Genomic DNA, 22,253 nt, shown 5'->3' with positions numbered 1-22,253 from the left:
GAGGTGAAAGACTTCACACTGAAAAGTATAAACCATTGATGAAAGAAATTGAAGAAGACTCGAATGAATTGAAAGATAGCTTGTATTCCTGGATTAGAAGGAATTAATTTAACAATTAATATTGTTAAAATGTCCATACTACCCAAAGCAATCTAGATATTCAATGCAGTTCCCATCAAAATCCCAATGACTTTTTTTTTTTTTTCACAGAAATAGAAAAAAGAATCCAAAATTTTGTATGGAACTACCCAAGACCAAATAACCAAAACAAATCTTAAGCAAAAAGAACAATGATGGAGGTATCACACTAACTGACTTTAAAATATAACACAAGTTATATCAAACAGCATGGTACTGGCATAAAAACAGACACATACACTGCTAGAACAAAATAGTAAGCCAAAAAATAAACCCATACATTTACAGTCAATTAGTTTTCAACAAAGGTGCCAAGAACACGCAATGGAGCAAGGACAATACATTGTGCTGAGGAATGGAATATTCTCATGCAGAATGAAATAGGACTCTTATCTCACACCATAAACAAAGGTTATCTCAAAATGGATTAAAGACTTAAAAATATAACCTGACACTGGAAATCTACTAGAAGAAAACGTAGAGGAAAACTCCATGACATTGGTCTAGACAATGATTTTTTGGATATGACCCCAAAAGCACTGGCAACAAAAGCAAAAATAGACAAATGATATTACATCAACTAAAACACTTCTGCCAAGCCAAGGAAACAATTAGCAGAATAAAGCAACAACCTATGAAACAGAAGAAAATATTTGCAAACCATATATCTGATAAAGGGTTAATACCCAAAATATATAAGGAACTCAAACAACTCAGTTGCAAGGAAACAAATAACCTGATATAAAAAAGGGCAAAAGACCTGAATGGATATTTCTCAAAAGAAGACATACAAGTGGACAAGAGATACATAAAAAGGCACTCAGTATAATTAATCATCAGGGAAATGCAAATTAAAACCAAAACAAGATACTGCCTCACACCTGTTAGAATGCATTTTTTTTTTCTTTTTTCTTTTTTTGTTGAGACAAAGTCTCACGCTATCGCCCAGGTTGAAGTGCAATGGCATGATCTCAGCTCACTGCAACTTCTGCTGCCCAAGTTCAAGCGATTCTCCTGCCTTAGTCTCCTGGTTAGCTGGGATTACAAGCATGCACCACCATGCCGGACTAATTTTTTGTATCTTTTTTTTTATTAGCAAATATTACTTTTAATAATACTCTTTAAAAAGTTATAGAGGTCATGTATATTTTCAATTAGCCAACAAAGAGCTTAATCACAGTAGATCAAGAATATGTAAATACTTCCTGGAAGGAATAAAGTATAGACATACCCAAACATTCATGTTTTATTTAAGAAGATGATCTTATCAACACCAAGCATGTGTATTATTTTAAAATAATAATCAAAAATCCACAATCCATCTGGGTTATCAAATAGTTTACTTACTAAAGAACCTAGAGGACCATAGTATATATACTCTTAGAAAAGACAATAGGCCAGGAGCAGTGGCTCTCACCTATAATCCCAGCACTTTGGGAGGCCAAGGCAGGCAGATCATAAGGTCAGGAAATTGAGACCATCCTGGCCAATGTGGTGAAACCCCGCCTCTAATAAAAATACAAAAATTAGCTGGGCATGGTGGTGAGTTCCTGTAATCCCAGCTGCTTGGGAGGCTGAGGCAGGAGAATCGCTTGAACCAGTGAGTCGGAGGTTGCAGTGAGCCAAGATTGAGCCACAGCACTCCAGCCTGGTGACAGTGCGAGAGACTCCGTCTCCAAAAGAAAAGACAAGACAAGAACATATATGTAGGAGAACCAAATCAAACAGATTTTATTCAACTTTTTAGATAAAGAAAACAAATGATACAAAATAAGTCATAAGAAATGCTTTCTTATACCACTATCTCAAACCACTTTCAATGTTTTACAATATGCTCACACAGCAAATACGAAAGGCTTCTCAACACACCTTTTCTTTGTAAATTGCTGCAATAAATGCAATATTAACATACAAATTTCTTCTGTATTTTAAAAGTTGAGTTACTAATTTTTATGTTACTCAGACATATTTTTATTCATACACTTTTAATGACATCATTGCCACTACATACATTATTTTCTTTAATTTTATTTTTACAATAAGCCAACATCTGTCATGCAGCCATCAAAAGTCTTACAGTAAATTACACAGGTTTGTAGTCCAATTTAGACTCTAGTTTCTTAGAATCAGCCACTTTTCTGACTGCTTTCATGAAGTCTTCCTGTACTACAAAATCATGATCAGCACGAATTGCAAACATAACTGCTTCAGTACAAACATTTCTCAGGTCTGCTCCATTAAAGCCATCTGAAAGCTTCACAATTGCTTCATAATCTATTTCACCATGCTTTGTAATGGGACCTGCATGGATTTTCAGTATGTCTAATCTTGCTTGTTCATTTGGCAAATCAATATGTATTTTTCTATCTAATCTTCCTGGACGCAGCAAAGCAGGATCCAGTGTATCTGGTCTGTTTGTAGCCATGATCATTTTAACTCTATGCAGAGTATCAAATCCATCCATTTGATTCAATGACTCCATTAAAGTCCTCTGAATCTCTCTGTCAGCTGAAGTACCCTCAGAAAACAGACGACCACCAATAGCATCTATTTCATCCATAAAAATGATGCATGGTTGATGGTCCCTGGCATAATTAAACATTTCTCTGATCAAATGAGCACTTTCACCAATGTACTTGTCTACAATAGAACTAGATACAACCTTTAAGAAATTGCAGTCCAGCTGGCTAGCAACAGCTCGTGCCAAGAGTGTTTTTCCCGTACCTGGTGGTCCATATAACAAACAGCCTTTTGGAGGTATTATTCCTACACGCTGAAATAACTCCGGGTTTGTAAGAGGTAATTCTATCACCTCTCTTAATCCCCGGATCTGTTCTGATAGCCCTCCAATCTCAGAATAAGAAACATTCCCAGGGTCCTCATGAGACATGTTATAAACCAGTGGATCCACCTCTCTTGGCAAATATCTCATGATAGTTAGTGTAGTCATATCCAAAGCAACTCTTGTTCCTGGCTTCAGTTTACTTTTGTCAAGCTGTAGACGACAACCCACAACATTTCTTGGTCCATTTGTAGCTTTAACGATGAATTTTTCTTCGGTTAACTGTTTAAGCACTTCACCCACAATCTGCCCAACACTTTGTAGGGCCTTCAGATCATTTTCAGACTTTTCATATGGCTTGGTAAGTTCTTTTAATTGTTCCCTTAACTCCTTAAGACAGCCGTCGATCTCCTTGTGCTCAAGCAGCTTCTTGCGGTAGTCCTGAAGCGCCTTATCTCTAGGGTCTGCCATGATGAGAAGCCGTCTCTCCAATTTTTTGTATCTTTTGTAGAGATGCAGTTTCACCATGTTGGCCAGGCTGGTCTGGAATTCCTGACCTCGTTATCCGCAGCCCTCATCCTCCCAAAGTGCTGGGATTACAGGCATGAGCTGCCACACCTGGCCTAGAATGCTATTTTCAAAAAGATGAAAGATAGAAGTGTTGGTGAGAATGGGAAAAAAGGGGAATCCTAGCACGTTGTTGATGGGAATGTAGATTAGTACAGCCATCGTGAAACAGTATGGAGATTAAATCCCACTACTACCAAATTTTTTAGACTGTGAATAATACACAGAATACACTATATAAATATTAAAGTGTTTAATCCTTATAACAATGCTGGAGGATACATTTATATTATCCTATAGGAAACTGAGGCAGAAATGTTAATTAAATTTCTAAGGAAAGTTTTTAAGTAAATGGAAGAGATAGAATTTGAATCTGTGCTATTTGGGTACAGAGTCCATGCTTTTAAGTGCTATATTATTGGATTTTCACACTATTACACCTTTATTTTTTTCAGTTGCCAGTTAAGTTTCTGGACTCATCAGTAGGCTAGGATATGGTGTTAGCTAATGACTTTAAATATCTCAGTGGCTAGCGCCTTCAAAAGTTTATTTTATACTGCTGCTACTGGTACAGTAGCTGCAACTGTGCTGCTGTGAATTTTCCGTGTGAAGACCTCGACTGGCAGAGCGGTTTCTATCTGCAGCATTGCTGTTATCGTGGCAGAAGGCAGAGACATATCAAATGTTGGTGCTTACAATTCTGGGAAATAATTTATGCGTCTTGCTCCTATGTTTGGCAAAAAGATGTCACATGACAAAGCCTTCCATTAATGGGACTGGGCAGTAAAATCCTCCCCAAAGAAAGGGTATCAAACATATTTGAATAATCAACAGCAGTCTCAATTACTTATTATAATTGTAATGATATATTTATTATTATTATTTGTTTTTCTTGTTCAACTTTCAGCCCCATGTCTTCATTATTCATCACTTTATATTCAATGCCTCATAGAGTATTTGGCATTCAATTGGCACACTGCAATTATATCCAATAGATAAATGAATGCACATTCTTACTGACAGCCAGGGATGGGCATGGTAAAAGGACGAACTTAAGTATCACATAAATAATGGGCCCGTCTTAATTCTGTCCTTTGTTACTGTGGAATCTGGCAAATTAGGCTTGATAAGCTTTTTTCATTTCTGAAATAGGAAAAATAAGCTGGGCTTGGTGGCTCACACCTGTAATCCCTGCACTTTGGGTGGCCAAGGCAGGCAGATCACTTGAGGCCAGGAATTTGAGACCAGCCTAGTCAACATGGCAAAACTCTGTCTCTACTAAAAAATAAAGAAATTAGCCGGGTGTGGTGGCACACACCGGTAGTCCAAGCTACTCAGGAGGCTGAGGCACAAGAATCACTTGAACCCAGGAGGTGAAGGTTGCAATGAACTGAGATTATGCCACTGCAGCCCAGCCTGGGCTATAGAGCAGGACTCTGTCTGAAAAAGGAAAAAAAAGAAAAGAAAAAAGAAACAATTACTATGCTTAACTCATGAGGCTGTTACAATGATTGAATGAGATAATATTTGCTAATCGTGACCATAGTAACTATCCCATGTTTACCACATATTATTCAATCTAATGCTTCATAAAATACAAGGTGCACTAGTATTTTATGGTTTATTCTTTTCTACAAAGAAGATAGTTGCCAATAAAATAATTATATAACACATTTAAGGTGGACTCAATTTCAAAGATGCTAAAATCCCAAAAAAGGTGTATGTTTAGAATTGATGATATTTAACTATTACAAAGTCAGAAACTCATAGAAATACTTTTGTCTTAATAAAGTTAGGGATTTATAAATGGGCAAATTATACTAAAAAATATTTATCTCTATCTCTAATATGTCAAGACACTCTGAGCTGCTTATGTAATAACCATTTTTTCCACCCGCTACTCCATCTTTCTAGAACAAATAGTGTGTTTAGTTATTTACAATGTACCCAGGGAAGGCAATAAATTCTACTTTCTAGTCTGCTGGAAGTTAAGGATACATGTAATTCAATCAAGGTCTCAATCCCTTTACTGGTGATTGGATTAAAACAGTTATATGACCTAATTCTAGTCAGAGGGACCTGAGAGAAATTGCCCTTCTACATTTTGGATAAGTTTTTCTTCCTATTTAAAGACCTTCATATGAGGAAATATCTCCCTGTGCTGGATAGAAATAGATGTACTTCTGGTGCCTGCAACCTCCTGTTGTGTTGCAAGAAAGAAGGGAAAATGTTGGGACTTACAGATGGAAATGTCTCAGTCAATAAGCAAAAATTAGTCATTTGTTCCCCAAGAAAAATGTAGGAAATGTGACTTGACAGTTTTGAGGCTAGTTTTCATCAGGGGAAACCAGAATGATCATTTGGATTTATGCTAATATATATATTTTCCCCTTTTTATTTTTAGTTTCTATATACAGGAATATGGTTATCTGGGAGAATTTTTGAATATCTGCTTAACTAAATTCTCAAGATCCTTTAATCCTGGGTCACTGGGACCAGTTTAGAAATCTGAATGACATTGACAAATGTTAGTGGAAAAAAAAATTACAGGCCTAAAATTTTAGGATTGTTACCATTTAGGGAATTTTTTAGCTACCATGAATAAAGATAAAAACACCTATAACTTAAAATTTTTTCATAGTATAGCCATTAAAACAATCATAACTAAAATTTTAACAGATCCTTACTACATCAGGCATGTGACATAGTTTGATTTTCTTACATTGTTCAAATATTTATTTTGCATTAGTTTCAAACTTACAGAAAAATTGCAAAATGAGTACAAAAATTCTCACATCCCCTTCACTCAGAGACCTTATTCCAGTTCAGCAATATCCTAGCAAAAAATTTAATCCAGAAATTATGCATTGTACCCAGTGGGTGTCTCTCTAGTCTCTTTCAATCTGGAACACTTCCTCATGCTCCCCTTATTTTTCATGACCTTGATATTCTTGAAGATTACAGGCAGATGATTCAGTACAACATCCTTCAGATTAAGTTTGTGCAGTGTTTCTTCATGATTAGACTCAAGTGCTGAGATGTTTTCATTGGATTTTTTTGAGTGGCACACGATATTACTGGTGGTGGTAATTGTAATCACTTAATTAAGACAGTGTCTGCCAGGTTTCTCCCTGTCATTGATGCATGTTTTGAGGGAGGAAACTTAGAGACCATATGAAATACAATTTCTTATTCTATGTTCATCCATTAGTTATAGCATCATTGACGTTTCTTTTCTGAATACTTATTCTAATGGTTACCAAAAGGTGATTTGATTTTTCACTACCATCTTTCCTTTGATAATTATTATGAGTTGGCTTTCTCTGATAAGAAAAGTTTTCTCATTTATTTATTTATGGATATCCATGTGGATTCATGGGTTTCTATTTTTCAATGTGTTATAATCTTCTACTCTCACGATATATTTAAATGCTCAAAAATTATCTCAGATTTGACCAGTTGAAGCCCTTTCAAGCTAACTTCCCTATTCTTTAGACAAGTTCCCACCATTCTTTGAGTATTTCTTTACTTTATTGTGTAACAAAAATTTCCAGATCTCCCTGTTCTTTTTCCAACCTGTTCCTAAAATTAGCCATTTCTCTAAAAAGCTGGAATTTCTTTTAGTAAATGGTGTTTAGAAACCAAGTGTATTAGTATTTGGAAACCAAGATCTGGACAATAAGTGTGTTCATAGCTATTGCGTTATCACTACTCTCAGGCTCTTTCAGGGCCCAGAGCTGGGAAACATATGTACTGGCGTATATGTGTATACATGCATACGTACATTTGTATCTTTGTTCATCTCTATATCCTGTCTACAAAATGCTGAGTTTCTGCTGATGCTTTTAATTCTAATTCAACACCACGGAGTTCATTCTAGCTGCCTCTTCCCTTCTCTGACACTGAGGAAGCCGGCTCTCATCTCAAACCCTGAAGTGTGGCCAATTTTCTGACACGACCTAGTTGCCACCCCATTTGTACACTGGCCGCAACCATCAGTGAAGTCTGACAACCCTGGGCCACCTACTTCACTTGGGCTTTCCTAGTAGCTTTTTGATAAAGAAAATAAAAATGGCAATAGATATTATTTTAAAAAGCAAAGAGAAAGAAAAAAACAGCAGTGGAAGAGGAGGTAGAGAAACCTTTACGTATATTATTACATCAAAGCCTTGCTATAGTCTTATGAGGAATACACAGTGATTATCTGCATTTCACTGAATTTGAAGACTCACTTGAGGTCACACAGATAGCAATCTCTGGATTAAACCCAGAGAATTGACTCCTGGCTGCAGATTCAAAATGATAGTCCATACCCTTTTATCTGCCTACTCTTGCCATTATCTACACTCTGTATTTAATGCATCCCTTCTTTAGTTTATGTGCCTATTCTGGTTGAAATTGGTTAGCACCTAACTCAAGGAGAGTTTACTTCAAGTGCTAGAACTAATGTAAACAGGGAGTCACATTATTACAGCTACATGTGGTGTTATAATTACATCAGAATGCAGCTCAGTCACTGGCGCATCGTATGCGCCACACTGTCGCCATATTTGCAGATGTTCAGTCTTCCTTTTATTAAGCATGACAATGCCCAGCAGGATCCATTTTGTCTGATTATCCTCAAATGGAGAAGAATATTAAAAGGCAGGATAATTAAAAATATATGCCCAAACAAAGGATGTGTCTACAATTCCTTTTCTAGTGCTTTGAAATAGTTCAAATTTCTCAGCTGGCTCTCGTGCACAGAGCACTAAAAGGATGTCTTAAATTTAGACATATGTCTTCATTCTGTTTAATGTGCCAGAACAAAAACATAGCTTGAGACCACCATGAATTGATGTCTAAGTGCTGGAATGCTAAAGAACACTCAAATTTCCACAGGACTAAATGTCATCATAGAGTTTATGATTGCACTTTCCCCTATGAGAACATCGCCTTCTATTTTTAAGATTGTCTCGTACGATTCAATGCTGATAGTTCTCCTTGAGTCTACACAATAGTTTTCTTTTATTTGGTATAACTTCAGATAATTCAAATCATACTCCCATTAGCAGTGCTGCATTTATTGAGAACAAAGGGGGAAAAACGCCATCACTTTCATTCAAGGTGATAGACCTACAAAAAACATTTTTTTAAAGTTTGAAAAATGCTAGGTAAATGTATTTGGATATTTCCAGGTCTCTGTGTATTTAAAAAGCCCTTAAAGAAAGTAAACACATAGGTATATACTAGACAGATACAATGTTTCCAAATGAAGGCATGCCATTTGTAGTAGCCATTAGGATTTTGATGAAAATGGTGTGGCAGCAATAATATCAGAAAGTGGATTCCATCTCTGAGCCCTACTGATTTTGCATGTCACCAATCATCTTGTCCCTGAATGCTAGACCATGAGATTTGTAAACTTTAGGAAGGTTTTCTTTTGGAAGCAAATATAACTGAAATGTCTTCAGAGAGGAAAACATTTTAAATCATGTGATATGAAGAAGTTTTGAAGCAATGAAATGAATGTTTCTACTCTAAAACAGAAAAAAAAATCAGTGAAATATGGTATTTATTTTAACATGATTGAAATAATGCCATGAAGAGAAAATTAAACTTGGGGTGGCCAAAGTATGTAGAACATAGACCTATGGATGAAATTCATGGAGATAAAAATAAAATAACATTTCAATGTAAGGAAGGTCTTTCTTATGGTGAAAGCTGTGTAAAGATGAATTGATATGTCTCATAAGGTAGAGAGTCTGCATCATGAAAGACATTCAAAAAGAGATTACCATGTATCAATGACATCATAGATCACCACTTTTCAAATTTTAATGGGAATATATATCACCTTGGCTTTTCTTAAAATGCAGATTCTGGTTCTGTAGGTTTAGGTAGGACCTAGATTCTGCCAGGTGATACATATGCTGTCAAACCATGGACCATTCTCTGAATAACAAGATGATGGAGGAAATTAAATGAGTGAATGATTTATTCTATTGTGGAATTATAACATTAACTCGATTTGAGAATAGGAAGGAAATAAAAAGAAAACGAAGAAAAATAGCAAAATCATCTTACTATTGCAATGAAGAGTTTTAGAGAATTACAGGGAAAAAAGTCAAAAGAAATACACCATTAGGATGAAAAGATGTTTAAAGCAAGTTGGAAACCATCTGGAAAAGAGAAAGTATTTGGTGAGAGCAAGAGAAACTGAAAGCACTCAGAGTCATACTTGTGTGACTAAGCTGGTGTGGCTGGTTGCACCTATAGTACCAGAGGATTGCTTGAGCCCAAGAGTTTGAGAATAGCCTGGGAAACATAGTGAGACCCAGTCTCTAAAAATAAATAAATAAATAAATAAATACCATAACATTAAAAAAGAGCTTGAAAAATTTCATGCACCCCCTGATTTGCCATAAAGGCAAGTAAGATGGTGTTCAGCCAAGCAAGCAGGTGCTAAAATAAGGGAGAAATGTTCAAAAAAAAGTTTTTTTCAGACCACTCTGAGACAGAATGGGAATAGTGTGAAGTTCTGAAAAACCCCAGAATGAGGCTAAAAAGGTCCTGGTAACAAATAATCTCATCATCACTGGCTACTTGGTAGCATTCTCCAATGGTCTGAGAGGAGTAGGTAGCTAAGACTCTAACTGGAAAGTATTTACCCTGAGACCAAAAGCACTGTTTCAAACTGTGATTTTCGTCTTGAAAGGAAATCGCTTCTTTCCCCTTGTAGCAGTGTTACAGAACTGAAAAGACTTCAGAACACATACGTCTTTAATTAGATGAAGAGTCTTCCTACAGCTCCGAATTATCAAGTCTGCCAGAAGTCCAATTTGACCATTTAGATGTGTTAATAACCTAACAGGTTCTTTCCAAACATTAATGCTCTGTTCATATCTAAACTCTTATTCAAATTGGGGGTGCTTGAATGCATGCATGGGCTCTTCTGTATTTACTATTCCAATTTCAAATTTTAATATGGGCTTTCAGGAATATGTGTATTAACCTTAAAAGAATGGCTGAGTAACTCGCTATGTTAGTGGTTTCATAGATTCCTAATGTCTAATTGAGATTGAGCTCAGCCGTCTGGTCTGTCCACGATGGAGCCTCAGCTTCTTGACCCTAGCCTCAGCCTCCTGAATTTCTTCTAAAGCAAGATCTAAAATTTAATTGTTTTAATTAAAACACAGAGGTTTTTTCTATTAGAAGAAAGTGATAAAATGTAAAAAGAAAAACAATAAAACGATGTAGCTTCCTCAAACTCTCATTTCTACAGAGAAGCAACATTTTGGGAAATTTGGTGCAAGTCTTCTCTTGATGACTAGATTAAAATTGACAGCAACTTTGGCTATTGGACTTCTTTGATTTAAAACAGCCACATCATTACAGAGATGTCAGCTAATACTGGATTATATTTCAAAATTATATTCAGCTGGTTTAGATAGGTGTGTTTTAAATTTGGAGAGAGTTCAGAGAAGAGCAGTCAAGATGAGTAAGTTTGGAAAATAAGACTGATGATAAAAATTGGGAAAGACCAATTTTAAATTTTTAAAAATATTTTCCATATTAATATTGGTGATTGTAGAAAATTTTTAAGATCTCAAAAAGTATAAATGTAAAGTAATATCTCAATTTATAAGCCATGTCAATGAAAAAAAGTTTTTAAACAAGGATCCTATGTATATGTATAATGTGAAACAACAAGAGGATAAGAATTGATTATTCAGTAAGGGTCATACAGATTACTTAGAAAAAAATCTTATTAGGATAAAGCTCTTTGTTAGCTTTTGTTTTTTGATGCTGATGAGTAAATATTAAAAAGATCATTAAAATGAGTTTTACCAGCCTAAACAACACAGAAAAATCTGAACATTTGTTTTAAGTGTATGTTTTGGAATCCCCATTACTGGCAATCTGGTCCTATTTTGATTATCTACAGCTGTCTTCCTGTATCTATAGAAAGGTCATATACCTGAGTTAGCTTGGATTCCTTTCACCAAATCTTGCTAGCTATTTCAATCCAATATGGAAGGTTGACAAGCTTCCAATTCCTTTTTTGAGGTGTGATCTAAAAGTTCCTTGGCTTAGTGCTTGTAGTAAAGTTTCAAGGGAATTTACAGAAGTTTTTCCTCCGAATGCTCTCCAACTGTTTTCACTTTAACACATGACCATAACATATAACACAGTATTTTAGCCCTCAGCAGATCTGTCTGATGCAATGTAAAGAGGGTAGGAATGGAATGTGTTAATAATCAGACTAGCAAATACATATATTTTCTGGAGTCCTTTAATAAAAATACTCACTTTCTAATGTTATGCTTTATACATAAGCTGAAAGGAGGGGATATGTAGCCCTTAAAATGCTTAATCCATTGTCCTTCAAGACAAATTTTATGAGTTGTCCACATAACCTCTGATGACAGAACATAGAGCAATTTTAAACCTCTTTATCAGCTATAGCACTTGTTTAAAATAAGGGAGTGGTTTGATTTACATATAAAAGCTAAACCTGAGATGTGTTTAGATACTGTATACATATATGGTAAAATATGCTGTTTACTTTGTTTAGAGATTTATTTTAGAGCCAACAAGTAGAAAGAACAAATACAAAATGGTAGGTGGTCCAGCTAAAACAGTGGCTGATTATGGAGATCTAATGGTTGGTAATGCATATTCTTGTTGGTACAAAGTTAAAATGTATGTGGATCATCATGTAAACAGTTTTCTTGAACCACATTTTTCAAACTATGACTCCTGGGTGGAGTTTTATAATAGATATGAGGGATAAAGCATTGACTCAGGTCCTGGGACTTCAGGTGGCTTGCAGTCTAATCAAGAATGGAGATGTGATTGATGCGAGCTAAGAACTAAGTCTTTTGGGGGAATCATATACTACTTTAAGAGGGACATTGACCAGGAGAGAAATATATATTATTTGGGGCATTCTAACTTGATACAAAACAGTTTGAGAAGCCAATTCTATTTAACCCAGAAAAAAATGAGGAGTTAGAATGACTGAAGATATGTAAGATGCCTTCTCACTGGGCCACATTATCTGGGAAATTATGATGCTCGATTTTTTTTGGAATGATAGAGTTAAGTAGGTATGTTTCTGTCATGTGCTTTTCACTCCTCAAAACGCAGCTGATTGAGTAATAAATCAGCAACTTCAGTCTCATCAGGTTAGAAATAAAATATGCTCCTCAGATTTAAGTGCTACTAACTCATTTCCAATGGCTGTGGTCAAGTTTGCTCTTTCATGTATCTTGAGTTGGCTTAGCTGATAAGCAGATCTAGGAGCTGGTATGCCTCAGATGAACCCTGTCTATGTTCCTGTGTAGCACGTTAGCGTTAGTATTCTCTATTTTCTTCCTAGGTCCAGTATATGGAACAGGGGTTGTGCTTGTTCCATTTATTCAGGCTTTACTACCTTTCCATTAGTTGTCTTTAAACTTTAGTGTACATTAGTAAAACATAGAAGGCTTATTAAACCTGAAGGGCTGGTTACGAGGCCCTTCCTGCAGAGTTTCTGATTCAGCAGGTCTGGGGTATGGTTGGGAAATTTGCATTTCCCAGTTAAGTCTGATGCTGCTGATCTAGGGAATCATGCTTTTAGAAGAACCACTGTGATTTGCCTGGACTGTCTTCATTAATTCTTACAGGACCCCTGTAAAATAGGAATAATTATCTTCCCCATTTCACAGATGAGAAAATAGATGTTTAAGGAAATTTATTCAGGAATACATAGATGAGATGGGGCAGAATGAAAGGTAATCAGACTCCAGAGCCAATGTTCCTAGCAGAGCATTCAGCTTACCTGGTAGCTTTGCTCGTGTTCTAGGTGCCCCTCTAGAATGAGGCAGTGCCTGGAAACGACTGGCGGCCAACGCCCTTGATTCTTGCTCTTGTTAACCTGTCTTTTCAACTTGTATCATAAATCCTCATTTTAAATTCTGGTACCTGAGCCATATTTAATTCTGCTGTAATCTTGGAACACGTGCTTAGGACTGCTTCGCTACCATCACCAAAGCCACTAAGTAGTCTGGTTACTTTCCTTTGTCACCCATGTTTTTTTTTCTTTTTTTCCTGGCCCTATAGTTTTTCCTATTGGCTGATTATTTGTTGAGGCCTCAAGGTATCCTGAGTCAAAGCCACGCATGGCATAATGATCTGTGTCACCTGTTGTGTTAATTTTTTTCTTTGAAAAAATGACATAAATTCTTTCATACCCTTTAACCCATCACAGGTGCATCTGATGCTCAGGAAGCAGTGATGAATAGTGAGTCTAAAAATATGAGTGTTTCTTTAGCTTTACCCAGGAGGAAGAGGGTTGGCTGACTAATGGCGCTATTTCAGTCTATAAAGTCTAACACAGAAGAACCCAACAGATTATCATGCTTAGGTTGATACCATTGTCACTGAAGATTATTTATTAACCACTATTAGGTTTTTTAGATATATCAAATGATCTGAATTTAGATCTTAAATTCTTTTGCCCAGCTTCAAACATATCTTTTGCCCTAAATTATGAATAAATAAATGAATATGTACTGTGGGGAAGATTTAAATCTCTAACATAATTAATGTGGCCCAGTCAGTCATTTCTTCAAAGCAAATTAATACATTGACACCCTAATTTATAAATTATAATCTTATGATTTTGTTGGCATAAATCAGTTTTCCAGAGCCTGATTTAAGTTATTACAAATCTACTGTGTTGAGATTCAGACTCTGTTGCTGGTGATAACCCCTTTCAACCATCTATACCTCCATTTAAAAAACATCTAACTCTATACAGTAGTGAGCCTCAACTCTGGTTATAATAAGAATTTCATGGGACATTTTTTAAAAAATATGGATGCCTGGGCCTCCTTCCAAGAAATTCTAGCCCTGTGTATCTGGCGTGGGGCCTGGACATTGATAAAGCGCCCTAGGAATTCTAATGTGCAACTAGGATTGAGATCACTTCTGCTTTGTCTGAAAATGGTAGTTATGTTTAGTGTTGGGGCTGGTCAAATTTTTGAAGAGAGATAAAAATAGGCAATTTTATATTTGTTTTTTTCTTTTTAAAACAAATGGCTTGATTAATGCTTATTTTCCATGATAAAGAAACTCAATAGTTTCATGAACAATTTTTTTTTTCTCAGTTTTAAAAATTCTTACTTTAGGACCCTGAAAAACAGACAAGAAATTGTGACTCTCTTTCTCCACCTGGTGGCAGATAGCGTTATTATCTACAGAAAATAGAACAATAGGAAGAAATTATTTTGAATCTCAAAACCCCAACGAAGTAGCAGTGTTGGCCACAGGACTGACTATTGATTTCAAGTGCCTTCTCTGGCTGAGGTTAACACGTTTCTGCAAGCAGGCAGAATATTGATCCATCAATTACAGATCTTGTTCCAAGACCCTAATTTCATGTAACTTTGGAATTTAAAGCTATCAATGCAGTACAACAGGAAATGGTATTTTCTTCCCCACAGTACCCCCCCTTCACCGTGAAGGGTTGCTGATTTGGCTAATGTCAGGTGGCAGTGATCTTTGGGGATTAGGGATACAAAATGGTTAAGAATAACTGCCCTGGCTGGACGCAGTGGCTCACACCTGTAATCCCAGGACTTTGGGAGGCCAAGGTGGGCAGTTCAGCTGAGGTCAGGAGTTCAAGACCAGCCTGGCCAACATGGTGAAACCCTGTCTCTACTAAAAATGCAAAAATTAGCTGGGCATGGTGGTGGGCACCTTTAATTCCAGCTACTCAGGAGGCTGAGGCAGGAGAATAGCTTGAACCTCGGAGGTGGAGGTTGCAGTGACCCAAGATCATGCCACTGCCCTCCAGGCTGGGCAATAAGAGCAAAACTTTGTCTTAAAAAAAAAAAAATAACTTTCCTTTTCAGTTACTAAAAAAGTAAGAACAATAATCATATTATAAAATATGCACTACCTTTTGTTAATTTCAAAATTACCTGTCTCCAATTATCAGTTACCCATTATCAGTAACCAATGTAAACTGTAATGATTGCTTTATAGAGTTTATTGCTTAAACTGTGATTATACGAGAGGGAAGACAATATCAGAAAGGCAGAAATTGCTGTCTTTAAATGTTTAAATATTCCATTCACCACTATATGACTTTAATAGAAGAATTTAAGCTTTTGGAATCTCAGTTTCCCTGTATGTAAAATGGGGAGAATAGTCATGTGAATTACATGGCCCAATTCCTCTCCCATGGTAAATAGCCAGTAAGTTAATTACTGTGAATTCAAGTCATGGCCGTTGCCATATTTGAAATGTGAGTACAAGTAACATGGGCTTCTACAATTTTTATATTTTACTTTAATGTATTATATATTGATTATCTAAAAGCATGGGCCTTGAAGTAAATTTCTATGTGCAAACCTTGGTTACTCTGCTAATTAACCATGTGATCTTGGTTATTCAAATTCCTTATACCTTGATTTTTTTTCATCTATAAAATGGAGATACTAATTATGCTTCCCTCTTTGTATAATTATGAGCATTAAATGTGTTAGTGTATGTAAAATTGCTTAGAACAAGACAACACAGAGAATATTTTTAGTAAATATTAGTTGTTACAGCTGCCTTAGCTATTACTGTTCTAAGCATTGTGTTGTATTCTTTACCAAGTAGTGTTAGGTTCTAAGGCTTTAACATTGTCTGATGTTGTTACATAGCTTAGTAATGTAGTGAAAAGGAAACATATTGAAAATATTGTTATATTTGAATATATAAACAAAAATAAGCCTAATTATTCCAATATAACTTTTGACAGATAGTTTAGAACTTTAGATAGTTTTTCAGTAGTTCACTGTCCCCTGTCTTTAGGCACATATATGGATCTTAAACTAAAATCAGTTTTGGAATCTGTATCTGACAGCTTTTTTTTCCCTGTCTCCTCTTGCTTCCTTCTTGCTTCCAATTACCTGCTGATAAATGGTTTTAAGCATAGTGGTAGGATAAGACTGATAGCATTCTGGATGAAACAGAGGGATATGTAGGCCATGAGAAACCATAATCATATCTCATGAGTCTCTTTCTCCTTAGCAAGGTTGACATTTAATCCACACTGGCTACGAATTAAGGAAATCACTTAATATTTAATTTATTATTTGATATCTAAATTTTTATCAAGATCAATGAGAATTGTTGCTATTTGTTGTTGATATACTCATATTTCTTTGCCTTATGAGATCTATTTCAAATATATGACCTTTACATTTGAATATTTACCTAATTGAAATAAAGCATGCACATAATTATATGTCTACAGATTCCAATTTTAAAATGTGGACAGAATGAGTAAGGACAGTAATTTTATGTGAAATTGTTAGTACATTTTATAATAATCTCCACATGTTCTAGAACACAGAAAAAAATAACCAATGAAACAGTAACTGGAGAGGAGAGGAAATTCCTTTGTTTAATGCATTCCATTATCTGTGATTAAAACATCACTTCCTTATGATGTGAGTAATTAAGTATTTATTTAAAAAAATAAAGTTAAAACATCACTTCCAGTTTCCAGAATGAGCTCATATTTTTTTTTTTTTTTTCTAGTGAGAGTTTTTATGAATCATTCCAGTGGTTTGCCAAGTTTAGGAGCTGGAGGATTCACTTTCCATTCCACAGAGTTCTTTTTTTTTTTGAAGGTCTTACCCCTTAAAGAGGGGCGATTTCAGTTCCCTGCAACCTCTGCCTCCTGAGCTTAAGTGATCCTCCCACCTCAGCCTCCCAAGTAGAGTAGCTGAATAGTTGGGACTATAAACACATGCCACCACACCCTGCTAATTTTTGTATGGAGAGTTTCACAGTGTTGCCCAGGCTGGTCTCAGACTCCTGGACTCAAGCAATCCACTTGCTTCAAAAGTGCTGGGATTACAGGTATGAGTCACTGTGCCTGGACTAAAGAGTTCATTAACTCTTCTTGATCTAAAACAATCACTCCTTCTCTTGTGCAATTCAATAAAAAAGATATATAGCTATTCATGAATGGAAACAAAAAGCTTCTCTTCTCTTACATTAGGCATAGAGACATTAAAATTTATAAAACTATATACTCCCATCCTGAGCTAAAATCGCTAAATGGTATTTTGACATAACTGTGCTAGAAGGAAGGAAATTAGAAATTATATTCCAATGGTAACAACTACTGTTATTCTCAAAGTATATTCATATCTCTATAATTTTATCTTTTTTTTTTTTTTTTTTTTGAGATGGAGTTTCGCTCTTGTTACCCAGGCTGAAGTGAGTGCAATGGCATGATCTCGGCTCACCGCAACCTCCGCCTCCTGGGTTCAGGCAATTTTCCTGCCTCAGCCTCCTGAGTAGCTGAGATTACAGGCACATGCCACCATGCCCAGCTAATTTTTTGTATTTTTAGTAGAGACAGGGTTTCACCATGTTGACCAGGACGGTCTCGATCTCTTGACCTCATGATCCACCCGCCTCAGCCTCCCAAAGTGCTGGGATTACAGGCTTGAGCCACTGCGCCCAGCCTATAATTTTATCTTTACAAACATATGTTAGCAGAGACATATTTGGACCCAACCTATATACTTTTTCTCTGTAAAGTATTCAAAGAACAATGAGGATTACAGTTGTGTGGTAAGAAATATTGACATAAAGAATGTATTAGCTGTAAATTCATTGTTAAAAGATATTTTACATATTGTGGTTGTTATGTTATACAAATGTCAAAAAAATAATCGGGATAAATTGTTTACTTATTATCACTTGATTAATGGTAATTTTTTTGAGTATGTCAGATATGCTTTATTTCATTCTGATGATTAGCTTTCAGAGACAAATGTAATGCTTATAGTACCTATATTATCCTAGATTTGTTTCTGGTTTATTTAAGAACATTTCAAATTTTAATATCCATCATAAAAGTTTTACTCTACTTGCATTTTTTAAAAAAGACTATAATTCTTCCTGAAAGCAGAAGTATATAAGAAAATAGGAGAAACCATTCTTACATGATATCATTTTACATGATATCCAGAATGCTGTTGGCTTCCTTTTTTTTTTTTTCCATTGAGACAGAGTCTCACTCTGTTACCAGGCTGGAGTACAGTAGCTCGATCTCGGCTCACTGCAACCTCTGTCTCCCGGGCTCAAGTGATTCTCCTGCCTCAGCCTTCTGAGTAGCTGGGACTACAGGTGCATGCCACCAAGCCCAGCTAATTTTTGTGTTTTTAGTAGAGCTAGGGTTTCACCATGTTGGCCAGGATGGTCTTGATTTCTTGACCTTGTGATCCACCCACCTCAGCCTCCCAAAGTGCTGGGATTATAAGTGTGAGCCACTGTGCCCAGCTGCTTCCAATTTTTAAATGGAGAATTTGAATGGCCAGGCCAATGTCTCTTTCAGTTATCACACTAAGCTGTTCTTGCTGGATGGTTGAATCAGAATAAGTTCTCCTAGGAATCTAGGCTGGGCATGGTGGCTCATGCCTGTCATCCTAGCACTTTGAGGGGTCAATGGGGGCAGATTGCTTGAGCCCCAGAGTTCTAGATAGACCACCCTGGACAACATCGTGAAAACCCATATCTAAACAATTAGCCAGGCATGGTGGCACATGCCTGTAGTCCCAGCTACTCAGGAGGCTGAGGTGGGAGGATACATTGAGTCCCAGAGGTCAAAGCTGCAGTGAGCCGTGAACATGCCACTGCACTCCAGCCTGGGTGACAGAGCATTGAGCATGACCCTGTCACAATTGAAAAAAAAAAAAAAAGAAAGGAAAAGAAAATGTCTTCTAGGAATCTAGTCTCTAAAATACACTTACGGGTATTTTCCCACCTATTCTTTCAAATTCTGATTATTCCTTTTACAACTCCATAGTAGATTAGGACAGATTTTCCAAGTTATTCAACTGAGATAGAATTTGAACCTTATTCATAGTTTTTGGCTAAGATAATCTCCTTACTGCATGCCCAGTATACAGCCGGTATTAGTGAACTCACAAGGCAGAGAGAAGCTGTGGCAATCCGAATTCTTAGCAATTGACTGATGACTACTAGTCTGACAGAGACCTTCCTTTGGCCAGTGATTTCTCTCACCTTCATTTTTTTGACTTTCCTTTGCACAGCCTCCATCCTGTAACTCTAATCAGATAGTCCACAGTTTCTTCCAGAGCCTCAGTTTCTTCTATAGTATAATTACATATAATATAATTATAATAAAAGTTACTTTTCAAATTGGGGACATACTCTATTAGAGCCACTCTGCTAACCATTTTGCATTACAATTCAGTGTCCTGTTTTATGAATTGAGTGACCATGTGTTCTGTTTGTCAAGAACAATGCTACTTATCTTTATTGTACTAGTATACTTAATCATAGTGTCCCTTTTCATTCTCCAAAGTGACCCGGTTAGGACAATAAATGATATGACCACTATATATTTTATTAGTTTCTCAGGGCTGTTATAACAATTACAAAATATTTGGTGGCTTAAAACAATAAAAAGTTATTCTTTCACAGTTCTGAAGACAAGAAGACTAAAATCAAGGTGTCAGCAGGGCTCCCTCCAAAGGCTGGAGGGGAAAGTCCTTCTGTCCCTCTTCCAGCTTCTGCTGGTTCCTGACTCTTGGTTTATGACAGAATAACTCCAGTCTCTGCCTCCACCTTCACATGGCCTTCTCCATGTCTCTGTGTCATTTCCTCTTCTGTCTCTCATGAGGACACTTTCTATTGAATGATAATGACAGATAATCTTTCTAATCCACATCTCAACATCCTTACCTGACCTTAACTTACCTTATCTGTAAAGACCTTCATTCTAAATTAGGTCACTTTATGAGGTTTTGAGTAGATATGTCTTTTGGGGGCTGCAATTCAACCCACTACCTATAGATACATGTAGTAAGTTTGAAACTGACATATTAAAAAAAATGCCTCGTTAAAATGCCTTTGAAAAATACCTCCGTATCTGTGAGGGATTGCTTCCAGGACTCTCACAGATAACCAAAGTCTGAGCATACTCAAGTGCTGCCGTTGACCCTGCAGAGATCAAGGTTAGAAAACGTCAGCCTTCCTTATATGTGAGTTTCACATCACGAAAACACCTCACTTTCCACCCTCATTTTGTTGCTAGCGTGGAACCTGACAATATGGAGGCCTGACTGCACTTATTGAAAAAAAGAAAATCCCCCGTAAGTGGAATTTGAACTGCCCATTCAGTTCAAACCCTTGTTGTGAAGAGTCAACTGTATAAAATAATTTTTTTTCACATTAAAATTTGAAACTGCTTGGTCAAACTGAACAAAAATTAACAAGAAAAGTCTATGTTCAATTTAGAAAATTTAAATAATTTATTGTGCCTTTAAGATAATGAAGATAAATTCCAAGCCATGAAGGGGGAAGCCTGGAGAATTAAAACATATATATATTTCTCCTTGCCTTCACTGTGTTATATTAAACCTGTTTAATCTTAATATAATTAACAAATTCTTGTCCCAACAATTACATAAGATAGAGAAATCTCTTCTTAGTTGTATCTCATTTGAGCCTCATTTTAATTCATAAGTTATCCTCACAACACAGATAAGAAATTCATAGCTTAGAGATAAGTTTCCAGCGACAGTTCACATTTAGCTGTAGAACAAAGATTCTAGTTCTGATGGTAAGACAGATTCTCTGAAATACTATGTCACTGATAGTTAATAATTAGATTAGGTATCATAATTATAGATAATATAGGTATAGTGTAATAGATAATTTAGATATAATTGGATGTAATTATTAGATAATTAGAAAATGCTTCTAATAACAAATGTAGCAACTTTTAAATTAGTTTACATATTAAAAATACTATAATTCATGTTTAAAAACAGAAAGATACTAATACAAAGATAAAGTGATTCTTCTAGATTCCCCAGTTTGTGTAGAGAAATTACTAGAGAATTTTTATGCAGATAATTTTTCTATGCATTTACAAGTACATACATTATATATATAATACAGACATATATCTTTTACATCTTATACAAATGAGATTCAACTTGACATAATGTTCTGCAAACTTTTCCACTTAATAAATAGCTTGTCATACAGATCTTCCTCATTCTTTGTAGTGGCCGCCTGTCATGACTTTGTAGTGATATTTTCTATAATTTATTTAGATGGCTTGTTATCCATAAGTTGTTGGGGTACAGGTGGTATTTGGTAACATTAGTACGTTCTTTAGGGGTAATTTTTGAGACTCTGTTGCACCCATCACCCGAGCAGTATACACTGCACCATGTTTGTAGTCTTTTATACCTTGCCCCACTCCTACTATTCTTCCTAAGTCCCCAAAGTCCATTGTATCATTGTTACGCCTTTCAGTCCTCACACATCAGTGAGAACATACAATGTTTGTGTTTCTATTCCTGAGTTACCTCACTTAGAATAATAAGTGAGCTTGAGCTGAGTCTCCAGCTCAACCAGGTCTCTGAAAATATTGTCAATTCATTCCGTTTTATGGCTGTGTAGTATTCTGTTATATATATACATAGACACACACCACATTTTCTTTATCCACTCATTGATTGATCAGCATCTGGGTTGGTTCCACAATTTTGCAATTGTGAATTGTGCTGCTATAAACATAAGTGTGCAAGTGTCTTTCAAATAATGACTTCTTTTCTTCTGGGTAGATACTCAATAGTGGGATTGCTGAATGGAATTGTAGTTCTACTTTTAGTTCTATAAAGAATCTCCACACTGTTTTCCATAGTGGCTGTACTAGTTTACATTCCCAACAGCAGTGTAGAAGTGT

The 22,253-nt window shown here is 36.0% G+C and overlaps 1 pseudogene across 1 annotated transcript; it reads right to left on the bottom strand.

Annotated features, from left to right (window-relative positions):
• Window positions 1-1,843: 1,843 nt before the first annotated feature.
• LOC100402042 (26S proteasome regulatory subunit 10B pseudogene) lies at window positions 1,844-3,402 on the bottom strand (annotated as a pseudogene). The gene has a single exon (XR_013524402.1). The product of XR_013524402.1 is annotated as a 26S proteasome regulatory subunit 10B pseudogene (transcript).
• Between the last annotated feature and the right edge of the window lie 18,851 nt (window positions 3,403-22,253).

Source organism: Callithrix jacchus, chromosome 12, assembly GCF_049354715.1.
Source record: "Callithrix jacchus isolate 240 chromosome 12, calJac240_pri, whole genome shotgun sequence".
In the NCBI taxonomy this organism is placed as follows: Eukaryota; Metazoa; Chordata; class Mammalia; order Primates; family Cebidae; genus Callithrix; species Callithrix jacchus.
The sequence above is the reverse complement of the archived record's forward strand: the minus strand, read 5'-3'. Positions and strand labels throughout refer to the sequence as shown.